The sequence below is a fragment of the Hylobates moloch genome, unplaced genomic scaffold, assembly GCF_009828535.3.
Source record: "Hylobates moloch isolate HMO894 unplaced genomic scaffold, HMol_V3 SCAFFOLD_18, whole genome shotgun sequence".
Classification (NCBI taxonomy): domain Eukaryota; kingdom Metazoa; phylum Chordata; class Mammalia; order Primates; family Hylobatidae; genus Hylobates; species Hylobates moloch.
This window is the reverse complement of record NW_026652293.1, coordinates 40,531,856-40,552,189: the sequence shown is the minus strand read 5'-3', so window position 1 is coordinate 40,552,189 and position 20,334 is coordinate 40,531,856. Positions and strand designations below refer to the sequence as shown.

Below are 20,334 nucleotides of genomic sequence, written 5' to 3'. Positions count from 1 at the left end.
CAGCTACTAAGAGTGAAATTGGAGACATTGCTCTGAAATTAATGGATCTGAGAATATTTTGGAAGAAACTGACAGTATATGATGATGAATTGGTTATAAGGGGTGAGGAACAGGCAGTGATTAATGGGTGACACCTAGTTTTCCTAGGAAAAGAAGGCAAAGCAGTCAGGTGAAGATAGTACCATTTGCTGAGCTAAGCAATACTAGCAAAAGTGGGGACCATGAGTTCATTTGGGAATATTTTAAGTTTCGGCTACTCTAATTCCCCGAAAATGTCAGGTGCATAGTCTGATGTGCCTAACTCAATGCATTATACAGCACTCAAGTGTATGTTTCAAAATAAATATTCAATACATATTGATATGATTTATCAATAAATATTCCATATGTAACTGACTAAATTGAAATCAGACGAAAGCAAACAACCATGTATTAAGTGTTGACTCTGACCGGCATTATGTCCACCACTTTATCTACATCATCTCATTTTCAACTTTAATATTATGATTTCAATTTTACAGAATTAGGAACAGGCTCAGGGAAATGTAATAATACAACAACAAAAAAAACTGTAGACTCAAGACTAAAACTCATGTCTGCCTCTACAAATCCTTCCGAAGTCTTTGTTCTTGCCTCTGTTCCCTCCACCACCACAAAACACTTATTTTATGGAAAATGAAACAGCTTCTTCCACTCTATCTTATAAAATATCTCCCTCTTTTCTTCCCTACATGCATTTCTTTTCTCCCACTCAAGCAGGGACACTACAGAATGAAATTCAGCAATTTCTCCTCTGCTTCTATTCAAGATTAAGGGAAGGAAGCCTGTGGAAAAATAAAACATAAAAAATGGAAAATGCTCCCAGTGCTCCAAGATTGTGGATACACTCATTTCATGTGTACTCTTCAAAACTTTCAAGGAAGCTGAAATCTAATTTAATCTATTACATGATTGTACTAAATTACTTAACCACATCAAAGCATCAATGGCCTCACACTCTGGGAAGGGACATCATTGTAAAATGGTTTTCAAATATATAATGCAGTCTCTCAGGTGCCTGAGACAGGGACGCCCATCCCTGAATATAAAGCTTCCCTTACACTTCTGAGATCAAAACAACAGAGCCATTATTTGAGAGGCTGGATGAAATACCAGAGCCACTTCTTATTAGCTTTAGTCATTAAAGAGAATTTAGTAGCCTGGCTATTTATGCCTCTTTTCTTCCTTCTTTTAAAAAAAAAAAAAAAAGGCAATCTTAATGGAATGAAAGGGCGGAAGATTTTAAAGATCAAGATTATGAGTAAATTTCCCACTAATTACATTGTTTTCTGCTTTTAGAAAAGAAAACCAAAACCAGTTTTCCGATTCCCCCTTCCTCTCATACTAAACATTTTAAGAAAGCAAAGGAAAAAAAAAAAAAAAGATGTTAAGTATATTGTCCTTCACTAAGAGTAAGGACAATTATTACTATACCACTAGTACTACTGTAAATACTAGTGAAAAGTATCCCATGTGAACCTGTTCTCTAGAATGTCAAAGGCATTTTCCCATAAAAAGAATTTTATGAACCAAAGTTGGATCCCCAGTAAGGCCCACAAAAGCCAAGCCAGTCATGGTGTTGACACAGATCAGCATTGAGGCAATATCTAGAAATCTCAGCAACATCAGATTTACATCTCAACTCCCTCTCTTTCTCCTGTCAACAACTATTTTGAAAGCTATGTAATAGTGAGAATTTAGCTTTTGTATGAAGAAAAGAGAAGGCAGTATAGCTTAGCATAGTATGAGCACTAGGACTGGATTACCTAGGTTTGACTCCTGTCACTAAACACTTCCCAGCTCTGAACATGAGACAAGGCCCTTCCCTTATGTGGGCCTCGGCTCCCACATCCATACAACAGGGATTAAAGTAGGACCCTTAGTGTTGTTGGAAGTAAGTTATTACTTTAAAACACAGAGAATAATTCCAGGCACATAGTGAGTACTCAATAAAAGAAGGCTATTGTCTGGGCACGATGCCTCATGGCTTTAATCCCAGCACTTTGGGAGGCTGTGGTGGGCAAATCACTTGAGGCCAAGAGTTCAAGACCAGCCTGGACAACATGGTGAAACCCAATCTCTACTAAAAATACACAAATTAGCCAGCCATGGTGGTAGTCCATAGTCCTAGCTACTCGGGAAGCTGAGACACGAGAATCACTTGAATCTAAAAGGCAAGGGTTGTAGTGAGCCAAGATCATGCTACCGCACTCCAGCCTGGGTGACAGAGCAAGCACTGTCTCAAAAAAAAAGAAAGAAAGAAAAGTCCATTATTATTGGTACTGTCGTACATATTTTATCTAATTTAATCTTTGCCATTATCCCTCAAGATAAATATATTTATCTTCCATGTCATAGATGAAAAAACTGAAGCCTAGAGAAGTCACATAATTTTCCAGGGAAACACAGTCATAAAAGATAACTGTTTAAAGATAGAGCCAGATTTCTGACCCAGTTCTGATACCCAAACTCCAGGTTCTATCACGTATGGCCATCATGCAATGCCTGTGAAGATGCAGGGTTCTCAAAAACACATCTCTTCCCCTGCCTCCCAATCCCCTTCACTAATTCCTCAGCCATTGACCCCACAGGAAGAAGGAAAGACAGATGGCAATCAAAACTCTTTCTCCCTTTCCAGGACCCACAGAAGGAGAAGCCTGCCCCAGCTCCGTGCCTAGCAAGGGCCATGCTTCCATAGATATTTGACCTTTGTAAATCAGGCATTCAGAAGTCAAAGAATGCCTGTATTTAAAATTTCCGTTGTAGATTTCTGGCAAATCCATGAGTGTGAGCTCTTTGAAAATGCCACAGGCCTGTGGAAATCCTTGTGGGTGTAATTAGCTAGAGAAAGTGAAGGTGACTGACCATTTACAGTCATATCATAATGAAATGAAGTATTACAGAAACCATGAAGCCAAAACACTGGGAGGGCTGAGACCCACAAAGTAATCTGGACATAGAGATGTTTTCCAGAAACCAACTGTGAAAGAACTAAGAGGGTGTTCTACTCACAGGCTTGACACTGAGCTGGTCCAGTTTTCCTTCACATTCAGAGGCAGAGGCTGGAGAAAAGAGAAAACCCAGATATGAGGAACAAAAGCATTCAAGACCTGGAAAACAGATCTCGTGGCAGTGGCTTTCCATAGGAACAAGATGGGAAAAAAAGGATTTTCCCTGATTTCTGGGATCCTCTCACAGCTCCCAAACACTTCTTAATTATTTTGAAAATGTAGTTTGGATTATGAGGAAGGTTCTTTTAAGGAATTATAGAATCTGAAAACTGTAAGAGGGATTGGCCTTTATGGAGCACTTACCATGTGTCAGGCATTGTGATCCCACCATAAATCTCCCAACAACCCTGTAATTATTGTCCTTGCATTACAGAGGAGGCTCAGAGAGGGTTAAGCCCCACCCAGGGTCACAGAGCCAGGATGCAGGACCCTGGCTCCCAGCCTGCCTGACATCACAGGCAGAGGCCTTGCTCACTCACAGTCACTGACTTCCTTTGAAGTCATTTTGTCCAAGCTTCAGCACCCTGTGCAAGTGCCCTGAACAGCACCCCCAAAGGGTGGCTTTTCAGTTTCAGTTTGAATAATTGCTACAAAAAGAAGCTCACTACTTCTTTTTATTGCAGTAAAATACACATAAAGATAACCAATTTATTTTCGTATGTGGGTACACAGTAGATGTATATATTTATGGGTTCCATGAGTTGTTTTGATAACAGGCATGCAATACATAATAATCACATCAGGGCCAATGGGGTATCTGTCACCTCAAGCATTTATCCTTTGTGTTTCAAGCAATCCAATTATATACCCTTTTAATCATTTCAAAATGTACAATTAAGTTATGTTTGACTATAGTCACCGTGTTCTGCTAGCAAATACTGGGTCTTATTCATCCTTTCTGGTTTTTTGTACCCACTAACCATCCCCACTTCCCACTCCCCACCGTCCCACTACCTTTCCCAGCCTCTGGTAACAGTCCTTCTGTTCTCTATCTCCATGAGCTCAATTATTTTAATTTTTAGCTCCCACAAATAAGTGAGAATATGCAATGTTTGTCTTTCTGTGCCTGGCTTATTTCACTGGCCATAATGACCTCCAGTTCCATGCATGTTGCTGCCAATGACAGGATCTCATTCTTTTTTACAGCTGAATAGTACTCCGTTTTGTATATGTACCACATTTTCTTTATCCATTTGTCTGCTGATGTACACTTAGGTTGCTTCCAAATCTTGGGTATTTTGAATAGAGCTGTAATAAACATGGGAGTGAAGATATCTCTTCAATATATTGATTTCCTTTCTTTTGGGTATATTCCTAGCAGCGAGATTGCTGGATCATATGGTAGCTCTATTTTTAGTTTGTTGAGGAACCTCCAAACTGTTCTTTATAGTGCTTATAGTAATTTACATTCCCACCAACTATGTACAAAGGTTCAAAGGTAACTATTTTAAAACAAACAATTCAGTGGCATTTAGTACATTCATAAGTTTGTACAACCATTACCACTATTTAGTTGCAGAAAATTATCATCATCCCAAAAGGAAACTCCATACCCATTAAGCTGCCACTCCCCATTCTCCATTCCCCCAGCCAGTAATTTGCTTTCTGTCTTTACGATTTGCTTATTCTGGATGGCTCTTATAAATGGAATCATACAATATGTGGCCTTTGTATCTGACTTCTTTAACTCAATATAATGCTTTCGAGGTTCACCCGTGTTGTAGCATGTATCAGTACTTCATTCCTTCTAAGGCTGAATAATAGTCCAATTTATGGATATACCACATTTTTAAACACTTGTTTTCAATAATTTTAGGTGTGTAACTAGGAGCAGGATTATTGGTTTATATGGGAATTCTATGGTTAACTTACTGAAGAACCACCAAATGTTTTCCACCATAGCTGTGCCATTTTACATTCCCACCAGCAATGGATGAAGGTTTCAATTTCTCCACATCCTCACCAACACTTGATGTTTTCCGTTTTGTTTTGTTTTTTTAATTATAGCCATCCCAGTGTGTGTGAAGGAGTATCTCATTGTGGTTTTGATTTGCATTTCCCTAATGACTAATGACATCAAGCATCTTTTCATGTGCTCATGGCCATTGATACATCTCCTTTGGAGAAATGCATATTCGAGCCTTTTCTCCATTTTCTTAACTGGGACATTTGCTTTTGTTGTTCAGTTATAATTCTTTATATATTATGGATATTTGTCCTTTTTCTTTTTTTTTGAGACAGAGTCTCGCTCTGTTGCCCAGGCTGGAGTGCAGTGGCACGATCTCGGCTCACTGCAAGCTCCGCCTCCCGGGTTCACGCCATTCTCCTGCCTCAGCCTCCTGAGGTAGCTGGGACTACAGGTGCCCACCACGCCCGGCTACTTTTTTGTACTTTTTTACTAGAGACGGGGTTTCACTGTGTTAGCCAGGATGGTCTCAATCTCCTGACCTCATGATCCGCCAGCCTTGGCCTCCCAAAGTGCTGGGATTACACATCTGAGCCACCACGCCCGGCTGATATTTGACCTTTAACCGGTATACTATTTGGAAATATTTTCCTCCATTCTGTCTTCTCACTGTCTTGATATTATCCTTTGATTCAATAAAGTTTTTAATTTTGACGAAGTCAGATTTATCTATTTTTTCTTGTATGGCTTATACTTTTGGTGTCATGTCTAAGAAATCAGTGCCAAAGCCAAGGTCAGATAGATAACTCCATGTTGTCTTCTAAGAGTTGTATAGTTTCAGCTCCTACATTTAAGTCTCTGATCCATTTTGACTTAATTTTTGTATATAGTGCTAGCTAAGAATTTAATTTCACTTTTTTTCACACGGATACGCAGTTGTCCCAACACCATTTGTTGAAAAGGCTGTTATTTTCCTATTAAGTATTCATGGCACCCTTGCTAACAATCAATTGACCATATGCATATGGGCTTATTCCTATACTCTTAATTCTGTACCACTGATCTATATGTCTATCCCTATGGTATTACCACACTGGTTTTATTAATTAATTAATTTATTTATTTATTGAAGGATTCTCCCTCTGTCGCCAGGCTGGAGTGCAGTGGCACGATCTTGGCTCACTGCAACCCCCACCTCCGGTGTTCAAGCAATTCTCCTGCCTCAGCCTCCCGAGTAGCTGGGAATATAGGCACGCGTTACCACATCCAGCTAATTTTTGTATTTTTAGTAAAGTCAGGGTTTCACCATGTTGGCCAGGATGGTCTCAATCTCTTGACCTCATGATCCACCTGCCTCGGCCTCCCAAAGTGATGGGATTACAGGCATGAGCCACCATGCCCAGCCACCACACTGATTTTAAAACTATAGCCCACTACTTTTTAAGGCAAACTACTCAGCCTTCAGATATCCCTACCCCTTGTTAGAAAGTTATTTCTTACCCTGATAGCACTAATCACTGATCCTAATTCTGCCCTGTAGAGTCTCATTATCAACAACAACATGATCACTAACCTTTCTAAAGCTCTTATTGTTTTCCAGGTATGTCGTAGGTGTTCTATATGTATTGTTTATCACATTGTGTCTTCAAACACTATAGGTACAATTATTACCCTCTGTGAAGAGGTGAAGAAACTGTGGCATAGAGAGGTTAAATGACCAACTCACTCACATAATAAGTTACATAATAAGTGGCAGATCCAGGATGCAAACCCAGGCATTATTTCGGTATTCCAGTTCATGCTCTTAACCTACAGAGCAGTAGAGCTGATTCATTGTGTACATTCCGGGTCAAGCACTGTGCTAAGGGCAAGAAGTGCAAAGGCAAATAGGTCACTACCCCTGGATCATGGAGTTCACAAATTAGCAGAGGAAAAACATAGTCAATATAAAGTTTGCCTGTGGCGGGTGTTGCAATGCAGGAATACCAATGATAGATGTTTTCCCTAGGAAAGTAGAAGGCGTCACAGGAAAGGTGAACTTCAGGATAGATCTTGAAGCACAAACAGGAATTTACTAGAGCATAAGAGGGAAGAGCAGTGGAGGCATGACCTATTGTAAACCAATCCTGTAAGATACAAATATGTTTTGACAATATCAGTTAATGACTTTACATATTTTCCTCTAATAACGTCATCTTGATGAAGTCAGTTTCTTAATCCTGTATCCAAAATCCTTTTGAACTCTGAACTTCTCTGATATATATTTGCTTTCATTCCACCTTTGTATTCCCTGAAAATAAGATACCTTTGCCTTTCATATGGTCATCTAAGCGTCTATTCTGACCAAAAGTACACCAGTCTTGAGATGCTTTGGTTTTCTTAAGGAAAACACTTTCTTTTTAAATTTTGAAGGATCACCACCAGCTCTCAATTTTAATCAGCTCAGAATAAATTCCTTGGGGAAAAAATTGCTCTCTTCTAAATCCTGGATGCTTCCTGTTCCTAAAATAATGAAAGATATTGTAGGAAAATCACAGGCTAGGTTATAGTATGTCAAATTTGTTCAGAATAGCAGCTCACTTGAGAGGCTAAGTGAAGACCTCTGAGGGATAACAGAGGCCTGTGTCCTTTGAAATCTCCCATTTCCCAGAGTCTTGAATTGCGTTTCTCTGGAAGTCCCTCAGCTGCTGGCTCAACTCATACGTGAGCTGTACTCTTCTCGGGTAAAGTTGTTAAACAGAGAGCGAGGTGCAGAGCCCCTGAGGGACTATCAGCTAAAATGTTAGCCATGACCTGGTGAGGGGATGGTTCTAGGATAGTGCTTTGCTAAGTAGCCAATCTGTCAAAGGCTTGTACTTTTCCAAGATGTGATGAGGCGATTACATCACAATGTAAATCCACGTGTTGCTTCTTTCATCCAAAAAGTCTTGCTACAAAAAGTATATAAGTAGAATCAAGCAGTGTGCTTAATTACAAAGTTGATTTTTAGTTTGGCTCAAGGTCTTTTTCTCATCGCAGACCAGTAATAGCTTATAAACTGACAGGGTCCAGGGACCACTCTTTGAAGAGCCCAGATCTAGGAGAAAAAGTCTTCTCAAAAAGGGGGTAGAGTTCACTCTCTCTACCTCATCTGCAACTTTGTCACCTAGGGTACAAACAAAGTGGTGTTTTTCTTCACTCAGGGGACCACCCACAAATCCAGACTGTTAGTCCTGCCTTCTTAGCCAATCTAGGAATTTATACAGCTCAGGCGCAGCATGGAACCATAGAAAGCACACAGGGTCTGGGGTTATGCAAACCAAATTTCAAAGCCAATTTTTTCCACCCTCTAGCTTTGTGACATTAAACAATATCCTACTTCTAAACTTTAATGTCCTTATCTGTAAGCGGGATAGTAATACCTACCTAACAAATTTTTTCAATTAAATCTATAAATATGTATCAAGTATTGTGTAAATGTCATGTATGGAAGAGAAAATTCAAATTTTTCCTACTCTTACCTCCTTCTCCCCTTGCTCTTCCTTCTTTCCCTTATTAAGCCCATGAAAACCTTCTATAAGAATAGATCAGTATACTCTGTCCCTGCTCTTATTATTACTGCTTACATTGATTGAACTATAAAATATCAGTCCCTCTTACCTAAGACCCAGATCCCTCCTTCAAATAGTTTGATTTCAAGCCCTAGGTGTAACTTAACCTCCCATTCCCCTTTCTTGCCCAGGGTATCCTAGCTATAGCAAAAGAAACTCTACTTTTCACATTTTTATATTTCTTTTTCTTTCTCCAACCATTTATTTTCCTTCTTTCTAATTATTCCAAGTATAGATTGTAAGGAACTATAAGAATCAAACTCTACTAATTTCCCCAAAACATAGACCCTTGCCTCTCACCACGCTGCCCCATCCCACCCTCACCATCCAAACTAACCCAAGTCCATGGTATCACTGCTAATATAAATACTCCCCTCCTTCAACAAAAACTTCAACTCTCTGGACCACTGATGCTTTCCTGAGCATCAAATAACTCTACATTGACCTAGAACACTGAGAAGGATCATTCAATAGGGTCTTGACATCATACATACATGATCATATCAGCATTCCCAAAATGAGTTTTTCATCCATTTCCCACAGTTCCTGAACCTTTTCCATTATAAATCTTTCCATTTATAAAGGAATTTACTCAAAGATCAAATATCTATGACTGTAAAGAAGTAAGTAGAGGCCACGTGCAGTGGCACGCACCTGTAATCCCAGAACTTTGGGAGGCCAAGATGGACAGATTACTTGAGCTCAGGAGTTCTAAGCCAGCCTGGGCAACATGATGAAACTATCTCTACAAAAGATACAAAAATTAGCCAGATATGGTGGTGTGCACCTGTAGTCCCAGCTACTCAGGAGGCTGAGGTGGGAGAACTGCTTGAGCCTGGAAGATCGAGCTGTAGTGAGCCGTGACTGCACCACTGCACTCCAGCCTGGGCAACAGAATAGAGACCCTGTTTCAAAAAAAAAAAAAAAAAAAGTAGTAAATAGAGAACTACATTTATTGCTAGGCATTTAATACAGACTGTCTCACTTTATCCCCCAGAACAACACAGTAGGGTAAGCATTATTAGCCCCATTTTACATATAAGAAACTAAGACTTACAGAGTTTAGAAGTGGCAGAATTAATATTTAAACTCAAGACAGCCTAGTCTCCAGCAGGAATCCCTTTGATAGCTTCCTTGAAAAGGGAACATTCAGTTTATGTTTAACTACATCCTGGGACTGAAAGCTCCACATTTGACCCAACCCATCGTGGAACTTCTCTGATTCTTTGAAAGTGTTGGCGTCTAACAATGAAGGCATTCTGGAAATAAAATGGGCTGCTTCAGGGGAGTGGTGGTCTCCCCATCCCAGCACTACCTCAGCTGCCCAAAGGCCTTTGGTTAGTTTCAAATGGAGATTCTCAGTCCCTATTTAGTTAACCCATTCTCATGTGCAACACACCAAAGGTGATAATCCAGGACCAATCTGAATTCTTAAATCACTCTCTAAAAGCAAGGACAAAACCAGTAAGAAAAGCCATGTTTACTCTGCCACTCTTCCCAGAGGCAAGGGCATTGCAAGCAATGGAGAGTAAGAGGAAAATTAAACTATAAAGAAATATTTGACAGTGTTTCTTTAATCGTGGTCTACATCTGCTGATCCAGCCAAAAGCAAGGGGGCAGAGGTGATCTTTGCTATGCCACAGTGAATAATGCAATCATATTTTTGATACCAAACTACATTTAACTGCCATATAAATCCTGCCTGCCTCAATACCACACCTCATTATCTCACAGGAAATGTATGGCTTCTTGAAATTCAAATGTGGTCAGATCTGTGCCTCCAAAGCTGAGATAGAGACACAAAGCGGAGAGTCATATGTTTGCTTCACCAGCCAGTACAGCTTCCTAAGTGCACATAACAAGCCTTGCCCAGCTATCCTTGGCACTAACTTGTTGTGGACATCTGGCAAAACACTCTACCTCTCTGAGATTCCATTTTCTACTTCAAAATGGGAGCTGAGATATCATTATTCCCATTTTGCAAATGAGGAAAGTCAGAGAAGTTTGCAAATTGCTCAAGGTCATGGTCAAATATCTAGTCAAAGGGAATCTGGACATCAAACCCAAGTCGTCTTGACTCACAAGCATGCTTTTCCAAAAATAAAAAAGCTCTAACACCATGGCTCTGTGGTACTTTGCTACAAGTAATAGGTTCAGAAATCCTTAACAATGGCTTCCACAATTTGAGACATCTTAATCTCAACAGACTGAACAGCCCAGATACCCAAAAGAGGAAAAATGTGTGAAATAAACACAACTTTTTAAATGTTCAAGATTGATTTCAGGGAGTACAGTGGGGGTAGCTGAGGTGATTGGTACAGAAATGGAAAGAGAATGCTTTCTCAGTGTCTTTGGACAGCAGGAGGAGGGTGATTTGGAGATGACTCTGCCTTACTTGAGAAGAAGGAAGAAGCACGTTGGGTCATTTTTGCCTTGTTTCTAGCTCCATGAATTGAAAAGCTAGGCCCAGGTTCAATGCATCATTCTTGAAGCAGTGAACAAAATCCCTCTTTGTTCCCCAGTGAAACTTATCTCTGAAGAGCTGCACTACTTCCTGTGAGATATAGCCCTGCAGATGTGTCGTGGGAGACCCGCCCGGCTGCACTGCCTTCCATAAAAGTGCAAGAATGGGCACTTTGTACTGCTGGGCTGAAAATGACACTCACTCCTCTGATCCCCACTGGGGTTACCAAGTGGGCAAAACTTCCTGCTTAGAGGAGGGGTCATAGACAGGAGGGGGAGTGCATGGTTTTGTTTTGTTCCTTTGTGAATTTGTTTAGCTATTTATAGAGCTAAAGGAGAAAGCAAAGGAGCACAATGTAGCACAGTGTTTTTCAAAGTGTATTCCATGGAACCCTTTTGCGGGTTGTAGACCCCAGGGGTAGAGGCAGAGGATGGAGTGGTGACAGCAGCAGGTGCTGTCCAGGGCCTTCTGTCTCCCTCACCCCCTACACTAACTACAACCTTTAGAGCAGTTCTACTTCTAACCATGTAATGTGGTGGGCTGATGCTGTTTCATTCAAAGACTTTCACAGTCAAAAAAGTGTTTGAAAAACACAGATGCCATAGGAAGATCCTATAGGATAAGAATCATCCAGAATTCTATTCTCAATTTTCTTAAAATATAGATGTGTAATTTTGAGTCATTCACTTCAACCCTGATCTTAGTCTCTTCATCAATAGAATGAGGAGGTTCTGACAGCATAAAACTTTTAAGTGTGAACACTGCACTATGCTTATAACACTTATCAGACTGATTCCAACTTAGAGGATCCTCCACACGCATTCACATTGATAGATATTTATTAACATACACTTGGAGTCAGGCATCATCTTAATCTTGGGGAGGCAAAAATGGAAAACAAAATGCCTGCCCTGAAGAAGTTCACAGTCTGAGCTACAGACAGGAAACTAATTTAATTATTACAATAAAAGATGAAAGGTGTTATGTTCAGAGAAGGGGTAGTTATTTTGAGCCGTGGATACCAAAATGCTTTCTGGGAGAACTGTTGAGCTAACTACAGCATAAAAGTAGCTTCAGACCTTAAATAAGCAACCTACTCTGATTGTAGAAGACTAAAGAAGGAATACGGGACACTATAAGAGATAGTCAAAGGATAGCTAGAACAAGAGCAACCCTAGGTGACAATAATTTAGTGTCCAGGATAGTGTTCAAATCAGCCATCATACATTACCTATTTAGAAGGAGCTAAAAAGAGGAAGGGCTCTAGAAGGGAGAAAAGTAAACACTTCCAAAATGCTTACCTTTACTCTTGCCATCCCTAAGTTAAGGGTTCATGGGCTGATCCTTTGCACTGCACAAAATACAACTGTGTTGTATCAGGAGCTTAAATGATGGCCCCGTGGTTCAAGTGAAATGGTTTAGTTAAATAACCCTTGAAGCAAACACATCTGGGCTTTATCCCAGCCCCACCACCCACTAGGTGTGTGATTTGGGGAAATTTGTTTAACTTTTGTTATCCTATTTTTCTCCATTTGTAAAATGGAATGGTAATACCTACTTTCTGGGATTAGTTTGCCACCCTGGTCTGGAGTTTCCTCATCTAAAAAATTCATGAATTATATTAGATGTTCTCTGAGGTCCTTACAAGCACTAAAGTAGTTTTTCTGAAATTGCTACTAGAGTATAAGGAAGTTCTTCAGTGCAGGCTGAACTTTCACCACAAAGGAAGATAGTAGGAAAAGCATCAAATGCTTTGGAATACTTTAGATCAAAGGAAGAATTGGTTACAATAAAATAAATACAGCTTTCTCCCAGAAAAATAATCAGAAAAGAAGGAAACTCCCTGTAAGATGATTTAATTTTCCATTAATGTACAGTAAGAGGCTCTTCCTGACATTCCTAAAATTAAGTGGGTACCAGCAGACAGTACATGATACACAGAAAGCCACTGTTGGTGCTATTAAAATTTATGGGCTATTTAAACAGTGCTCTTATAAGGGACATTAATTTTTCTCCAGTGGGAAAAATGAGCTATATAAAATTGATGTTTAGATAATCAAAAAGAGGGAAAAGACTGTGCAGTTGGGAAAAAATAACAAGACAGCATCAAAATTTTCTAATTCTGTGTTCATGTAGTAAGTAATGGCATAAGATATGAATGTGTTTATGCTGGATTGTTCTATTGTCAACTAGTTAAACTGGAAACTTTGTGTCCTAGAATTCCTTCTTAATATGATTCTGAGTTCAGGTCAGTTAAAAGAGGAACTTGTGTGAGATTTGAGTAGCAGAGGTGGAATAATGAGCATTACTCTTTGAAGGTCATATTGTGGTCAGACACACAGACAGACACAGAGATCCAGTGGTTTCCAGTTTATCCTTACTCTTCTATTCATGTCCAATTCTTCTTCCATACCCCAGGCTTTGTTGAACAGCAGCAGCCCCAGGCTTACTGTCAAGACACTGCTGGGAGAGTCACACATGCAGTAGCTACACAGAGGCAACAACTTCTCGCTGATTTCACTGTGAGCTGCTTCCTCATAGTCCTACCTCAGTGGCTGGTCATGCTTGCCTTCTTGAGTACCCCTGCAAGCTCTAGCTTGTCCGGTTGCACCAATGCTTCAAAAAGATCGGTTAGTGACACATTTCTCTGATATGTCAGCCCTCTTTTTGGAGCTTCATTTCATCAGCTCCTTCCATGATTGTATAAAGTCTAATTCCTATAACCAATCCCTTATCCAAACACTCACAGGAGCTCTGCTTCCCTGACTTGTCCCTGGCCAATAAAGAAAATTTTGCATAAAAGTCAAAAGCTGCCATAACATAAAACATAAAATATGTGGCATTGCCTTTGAGACTGGCAAGCAAGCAGAGGTTGGAAGAGCAATTAGGACATTGTTTTCAGGGACTAAAAGAGCAGTGATCAAATTGTTCTTGGAGGGCAGATAAGGAGCAAAACATATCATGTAATAGTGAAACAACTGGCAAAGCTGTCACTTGTGGTAATTTGGAAGACAGACTATATACCCAATAATCTAGTGGACCTGCCTAAAAAGATTTCCAAGCAGGCTCTTTTTTTTTTTTTAATTAAGACAGGCTCTTGCTCTATCACCCAGGCTGGAGTGCAGTGGCACAATCACAGCTCACTGCAGCCTCAACCCTCCAGGCTAAAGTGATCCTCCCAGCCCAGCCACTCAAGTAGCTGAGACCACAGGCACACAACACCACACCTGGTTAATTTTTTCCTATTTTTTTGTAGAAGCAATGTCTCACTTTGTTGCCTAGGTTGGTTTCAAACTCCTGGACTCAAGTGATCTTCCCATTTTGGCCTCCCAAAGTGCTTGGATTACCGGCGTGAGCCACCATGCCCAGCCTCCAAACAGACTTTTGAAAGCCTCACTTGGCATCTTTTTATCTACATACAATAAGGTGCATTAACAGGGAAAAGAACTAAAGAGAAAAATGACCAATCTTCAAGCAGAAGTTTTTTCATCTATATGCAAACAGTACTGGTATGAGCAAACACTTTGTGTGTATGCATGTGAACATGTATGTGTGCATGTATGCACATCTCAGGATTTACTGAATTGTAAAATAAAACTGTTTCACATTCCCCTAGTCTTTTGAACCAGTAAAACATTCTAAAATTAAGAACTGGCCTCAGGGTAATAATCAAACTAAGCATGTGGTTATAAGATGCTTTATTAAGACCTCAGGAAAATTTAAGTTAGTGACTAATAGGTTTTCTCAGGTAGCAAAATGAGAGCTAAATATCTTAAGGATATCGACCAATAAGACTCATATTTGCACCATAAGATAAAAGTATTTCTCAAAAAGACATATTGATATGGCTTTGGGACATGGACTAATAAGGTACATAGGAAACTCAAAAAAATTGTAACAGACTTGTACTAAGTAAAGCACTGCAAAAATGAACTGAAAAAAAGGGAAACCATTCAAAACGAAAAGAGCCCTCTGGTTCCAAAACTTTCTTTTTTTAAAACTTTACTTTTAAGTTCAGGGGTACATGTGCAGGTTTGTTACATAGGTAAACTTGTGACGTTGGGGTTCAATGTACAGATTATTTTATAACTCAGAAATTAAGCCTAGTCTCCATTAATTATGTTTCCTGATCCTCTTCTCCTCCCATCCTTCACCCTCCAATAGGCCCCAGCGTGTGTTGTCCCCTTCTATGTGTTCATGTATTCTCATCATTTAGCTCCCACGTATAAGTGAGAACACACACTATTTGGTTTTCTGCTCCTGCATTAGTCAAGGATAATGGCTGGCTCTGAAACTTTCTAGCAGAAATAGACTGATAATATGCTCATCTGCATACACAGGCCATCATTTATCAAAAAAAAGAAAGACCTCAGAGAGCTCTATTGAAAAAAAAAAGAAATGAAGAGCAAAGGAGGACAGTGAGTTAGAGAACCACACTCAGGGAGCAGAACTGAACCCTAGTCAAGAAACATATTTTACTACTGGAGTAGGGTGCTCTGACATGTACCCTGCTGGATTCCAGAATTTCTATGGATCAGCTAATGCTATTTACCTTCCAAACCCCTCCTTTTAGAACGTGCATGTCTTTTGCAGTTATCCTTTCCTAATATCACTATTGTATGTGGGGTGTATGAGGGAAAGAGTCTTTGTCTTTTTAGTTCATAGGACTCTGGATCAAGAGCAACCACCCATAAGAAGCCACATTAGAAGAATCTCTTCTCCAACTAGACCTAATGCAGACAGTGAGATAACAGACTTCAAGCTTATGCCAAAATGGGATGAGGCTGTGAAACTCTTTGGAGAGAATGGATATATTTCGTGTATGGGAGGAATGTAAATAAGTGTGGCCAGAGGATATACTCATGAGGAAGAGTGTAAAAATGGCTACAAATCCTTTGACGTTCCTACCACCAAGGCAGAAAGTCTATTTCTACACCTCTTTCATCTGGGATGACCTACAACTTCCAAGGTGAAGAGCAAGAGAAATTTGTTTTTCATTTTTTGTCTTTTTTAGCTTCTTAGTGCTTCTACTCTCATCATTGCAATGTACAGTTTTCATTCTTACCTCGTACCCTCTTAGAACACTGCCACTCTATGAATAGACCCCAGGCTAGCCTCCTTGGGGATAAAACATTACATGGTAAGAAAGATAAGTAGAGATAGAGAAAAGCAGCATTCCCAACTGCTGCAGCCACCCTAGATGAGTCCCAGTTGTGCCCCAGATACATGAAGGGGCCATCTGGACCAGCCACTTCCTAGAAAACCCACCAATTATCTGAAACTGCATGAGTGAGCCCAGTCCAAATTGCCAACCCACAGAATCATGAATAAATAAATGGCTGTTTGAAAAACCACTAATTTTTAGGTGGTTTGTTGTGTAGCAATGGAAAACTGAGGTGGTTTCAGCAACACAAAACTTTACAACTGGAAATCTGGAATAGACTCTCTGGACTAGGGACTAGGGTAAGACAAGTGAGTTACTTAGATGCAAACATTAAGGAGACACTCACTCTCAGGGTGGTGCAAGTGCTCCTTATGTTTTATACCCTAGATATTTGTAGTCTCTTCCCTAAATCTAGCCCCTGGTTTTCTAATCTGACTCGATTAAAAGGCATTAATGACCAAATTGTCAGTGGTAAAAGGGACACTGCTAATCCACAGCATGAAGTGGAAAATTATTCCCTAAATTATCATCTGTACCACCTGGAATCAAGTGCCTATGGAAGAGAAGGTCTTTGGGTGACCAACTAACTGCTGCCTTAGAATATTCTAGTAAAAACAAAGAGTTGGTATGTTGTTCCTAAGAGTGATGGAGAACTTGGTGAGGGAGCAGAAATGATGAACTTAGGGCTTTAAATATCCAGTTATATGTCTGGTTAAAGAGCCAGAATGCTTCTAAACTAAAAGAAACCCTATCTCTTGTAACCACAGTTAGAGATTTCAGAAAACTAAACCAAAAATCTAATCCTAAAGGTATCTGAACTACAACACAAAATGTATCATAAGCTTATTGGATCTCTTGTATTACTGTTAAGGTATTAAATGGGAAAGGGTGAGACCCTTGAAAAAGGATGGTCTGTGTGGGCAGATTCCAGTGAAGTTGAGGACCTTGACCAAACTCAATTCTTCTGAGGATCCTTTGGCAGTAGAAACAACACTTCGTCCATGATGCTTTTAGAAAAAAGCATGGTAAAGGAACTGAAACACATGATATCAAGAACATGGCTGGAAATGAGGTTACTTTGCCTAGGAAAGAATACACAAACAAGAACTTGAGAGTTGACGCAAATTATATGAAGGGCTATAATCCAAGGCTACGGTAACTAAAACAGCATGGTACTGGTACAAAAACAGACACATGGACCAATGGAATAGGTTATAGAACCCAGAAATGAAGCCACATACCTAAAACCACCTGATCTTTGACAAAGCCAACAATAGCAAACAATGGGGAAAGGACTCCCTATTTAATAATGATGCTGTGATAACCGGCTATCCATATGCAGAAGATGAAAACTAGAACTCTGCCTTTTACTATATACAAAAACCAACTCAAGATGGATTAAAGACTTAAATGTAAAACTATTAAAACCCTAGAAGAAAACCTAGAAAATATCATTCTGGACAATGGCCCTGGCAAAGACTTCACGATGAAGACTCCAAAAACAATTGCAACAAAAACAAAAATTGACAGGTGGGACCTAATTAAACTAAAGAGCTTCTGCACAGCAAAGGAAACCATCAACAGAGTAAACAGACAACCTACAGAATGGGAGAAGATGTTTGCAAACTTTGCATCTGACGAAAGTCTAATATCCAGAATCTATAAGGAACTTAAATCGACAAGCAAAAATAAACAATCCAATTAAAATATGGGCCAAGGACATGCATAGACATTTCTCAAAAGAAGACATACACACAGCCAATAAGCATATAAAAAATGCTCAGTATCATTAATCATTAGGGAAATGCATATCAAAAACAAAATGGGATACCATTGCATACCAGTCAGAATTGCTACTATTAAAAAGTCAGAAAAAAAAATGACAAATGCTGGCAAGGTTGCAGACAAAAGGGAATGCTTATACATTGCTGGTGGGAATGTAAAGTAGTTCAGCCACTGTGGAAAGCAGTCTGGAGATTTCTCAAAGAACTTAAAATAGAACTACCATTCGACCCAGCAATACTATTACTGGGTATATACCCAAAGGAATATTAATTATTCTACCATAAAGACACATGCATGCATATGTTCATCGCAACATTATTAACAATAGAAAAGGCATGAAATCAACCCAGGTGCCCATCAACAGTGGACTGGATAAAGAAAATGTAATACATATACACCATGGAATACTATACAGCCATAAAAAATAATGAGATCATGTCCTTGGAAGCAACATAGATGGAGCTGGAGGCCATAATCCTAAGCAAGTTAAGGCAGGAACAGAAAACCAAATGCTGCATGTTCTCACTTATAAGTGGGAGCCAATTATTCAGTATACATGGACATAAAGAAGCAAATGAAAAACAGACACCAGGGTCTACATGGTGGTGGAGGGCGGGATGGCGGGGGGGCAGTTGAAAAACTACCTGTCGGTATTATGCTGATCACCTGGGTGACAACATTATCTGTGCACCAAGCACCCACAACGTGCAATTTGCTGATGTAACAAATCTGCTCATCTACCCCTTGAACCTAAAATAAAAGTCGGAAAGAAAAAAAAAAAACAAAACAAAAAACAGGCTCTGCTTCCAAAATTCAAGTGAAATGATTATGTCACCAAAAGATCTAGAGGTTAGAAATGAGATTCACGTTTCGGGAACATTGTAAAACAGACCAATGACTCGGTTGTGTTTTCATTAGACTCCATTTTTTTTTTTTTTTTTTTTTTTTTTGGCTATGGGCGAATGCTCATAAAATGAGGTATTATTTGAATATACGAAAGCAAATTCAAGAAAGCCAGCAAAGCAGGTGAATAGTTTATAAGTGTACAAAATGAACTAAGCCCTTCTTCAGCCGCTCAGTGTGTATACATACCAAAAGCCACATAATTACACAGTAATTATGCAATTTCTAACTTGAGGCTTCAATATCCACACTGAAAATTATGTACCAGTTATATTTGGAACTGTTATAAGGTTTTAGAGAAGAATGAAATTACCATGAATTAGCAACTTGTTGGCATCTTTAAGAAGACTTTAAATATTTAGTGTTGAAATGGACATGTTACAAGGGTCTGCATATGCATTAGCAACACATATCATATGTGCATTTGCATTGTATTTATAAGTCTGTGTCTGCATGAATATGGATGTATTTACCTCACTGTTGTAAACATTCACAAAGATTACATCTTTTTTTAGGTGAAAGTTTTGTTTTTCTAAATGTGTTTAGCCTGCACAATTTAGCTAAAGTGTTTCATTAATAAAATTTAAATGAGTTTAAAATAAAATGAAGGAAAAACCTTTGTAAGAAGCTAGTATTCTGTTACTCTGTAAATCCTAGCTCTGAAAGTTGTAAGCACTTAGTTAGCAGACAGGCCTAACCGGAGCTTCACAGAGACTAACAGGGTCCTTGGCACACAAAGTGCTCAACCAATGAGTGGTGGATAGATGAATGAATGAATATAAAAGTGGTTCACATGAGCTTTGGGCTAGAGTTAAGATCCCTTTTCCAAATAAGGGAACATTGAGCGATATTTAGAAGATGCCAACGGAGAGCTAGAAACTAGAGGTGCATATCCAAGTTATGGACTGTTCCAGGCCCCTACCAAGGCAGTGATTTTGGACATAAGCTATTTTTCATCGTAACGAACATTGCTCCTCATCTAGCACCTACTCACACATGGCATGGGCATAAAGTAAGCATGGTAAAACAGAAAATCCCACCACTGTAGGATACCTCTGCAACATCCTGGACTCTCACCTTCCCTCTAAAAATGCCTCAAATAGTAGGAGAAAAAATACAGATGAATAAGAGTTTGGGTTTCTCCAGTTCTTCGCCATCTCCACAAAGTGGAATCTACTCACTTCCCTAAGGAAAGCACAGCCAGCAAAAGCAGCAGCAAGCATTTCCTAAAAACCTGCCATGGGTAGACTTTCCTCACGGTGGGACATAATGATGGAGACAGCATTGTTTCTTCTCTCACAGATGAGAATATGTGTTATAATCAGAGGAAACTACAGGAGAAGCAGTCACTGAGAGCTGGGGCAATAAAGGGAGGCTTTGCAGACAAAGTAAGTCATTAACTGAGCAATAAAAGATACAGGGGGCAAGAACAGCAGGGCCATGTTAGATAGTGTAGTCCATGAGAACCACAA

General features: G+C 39.6%; 1 long non-coding RNA gene across 2 annotated transcripts in view; it reads right to left on the bottom strand.

Moving 5' to 3' along the window:
• Positions 1-20,334, bottom strand: part of LOC116457347 (uncharacterized) — a 200,448-nt gene that overhangs the window by 154,693 nt on the left and 25,421 nt on the right. For both annotated transcript variants that reach the window (XR_004245002.2, XR_004245004.2), the window contains exon 2: positions 3,052-3,101. This is a non-coding gene — a long non-coding RNA (uncharacterized LOC116457347). The remainder of the gene's footprint in view (positions 1-3,051; positions 3,102-20,334) is intronic.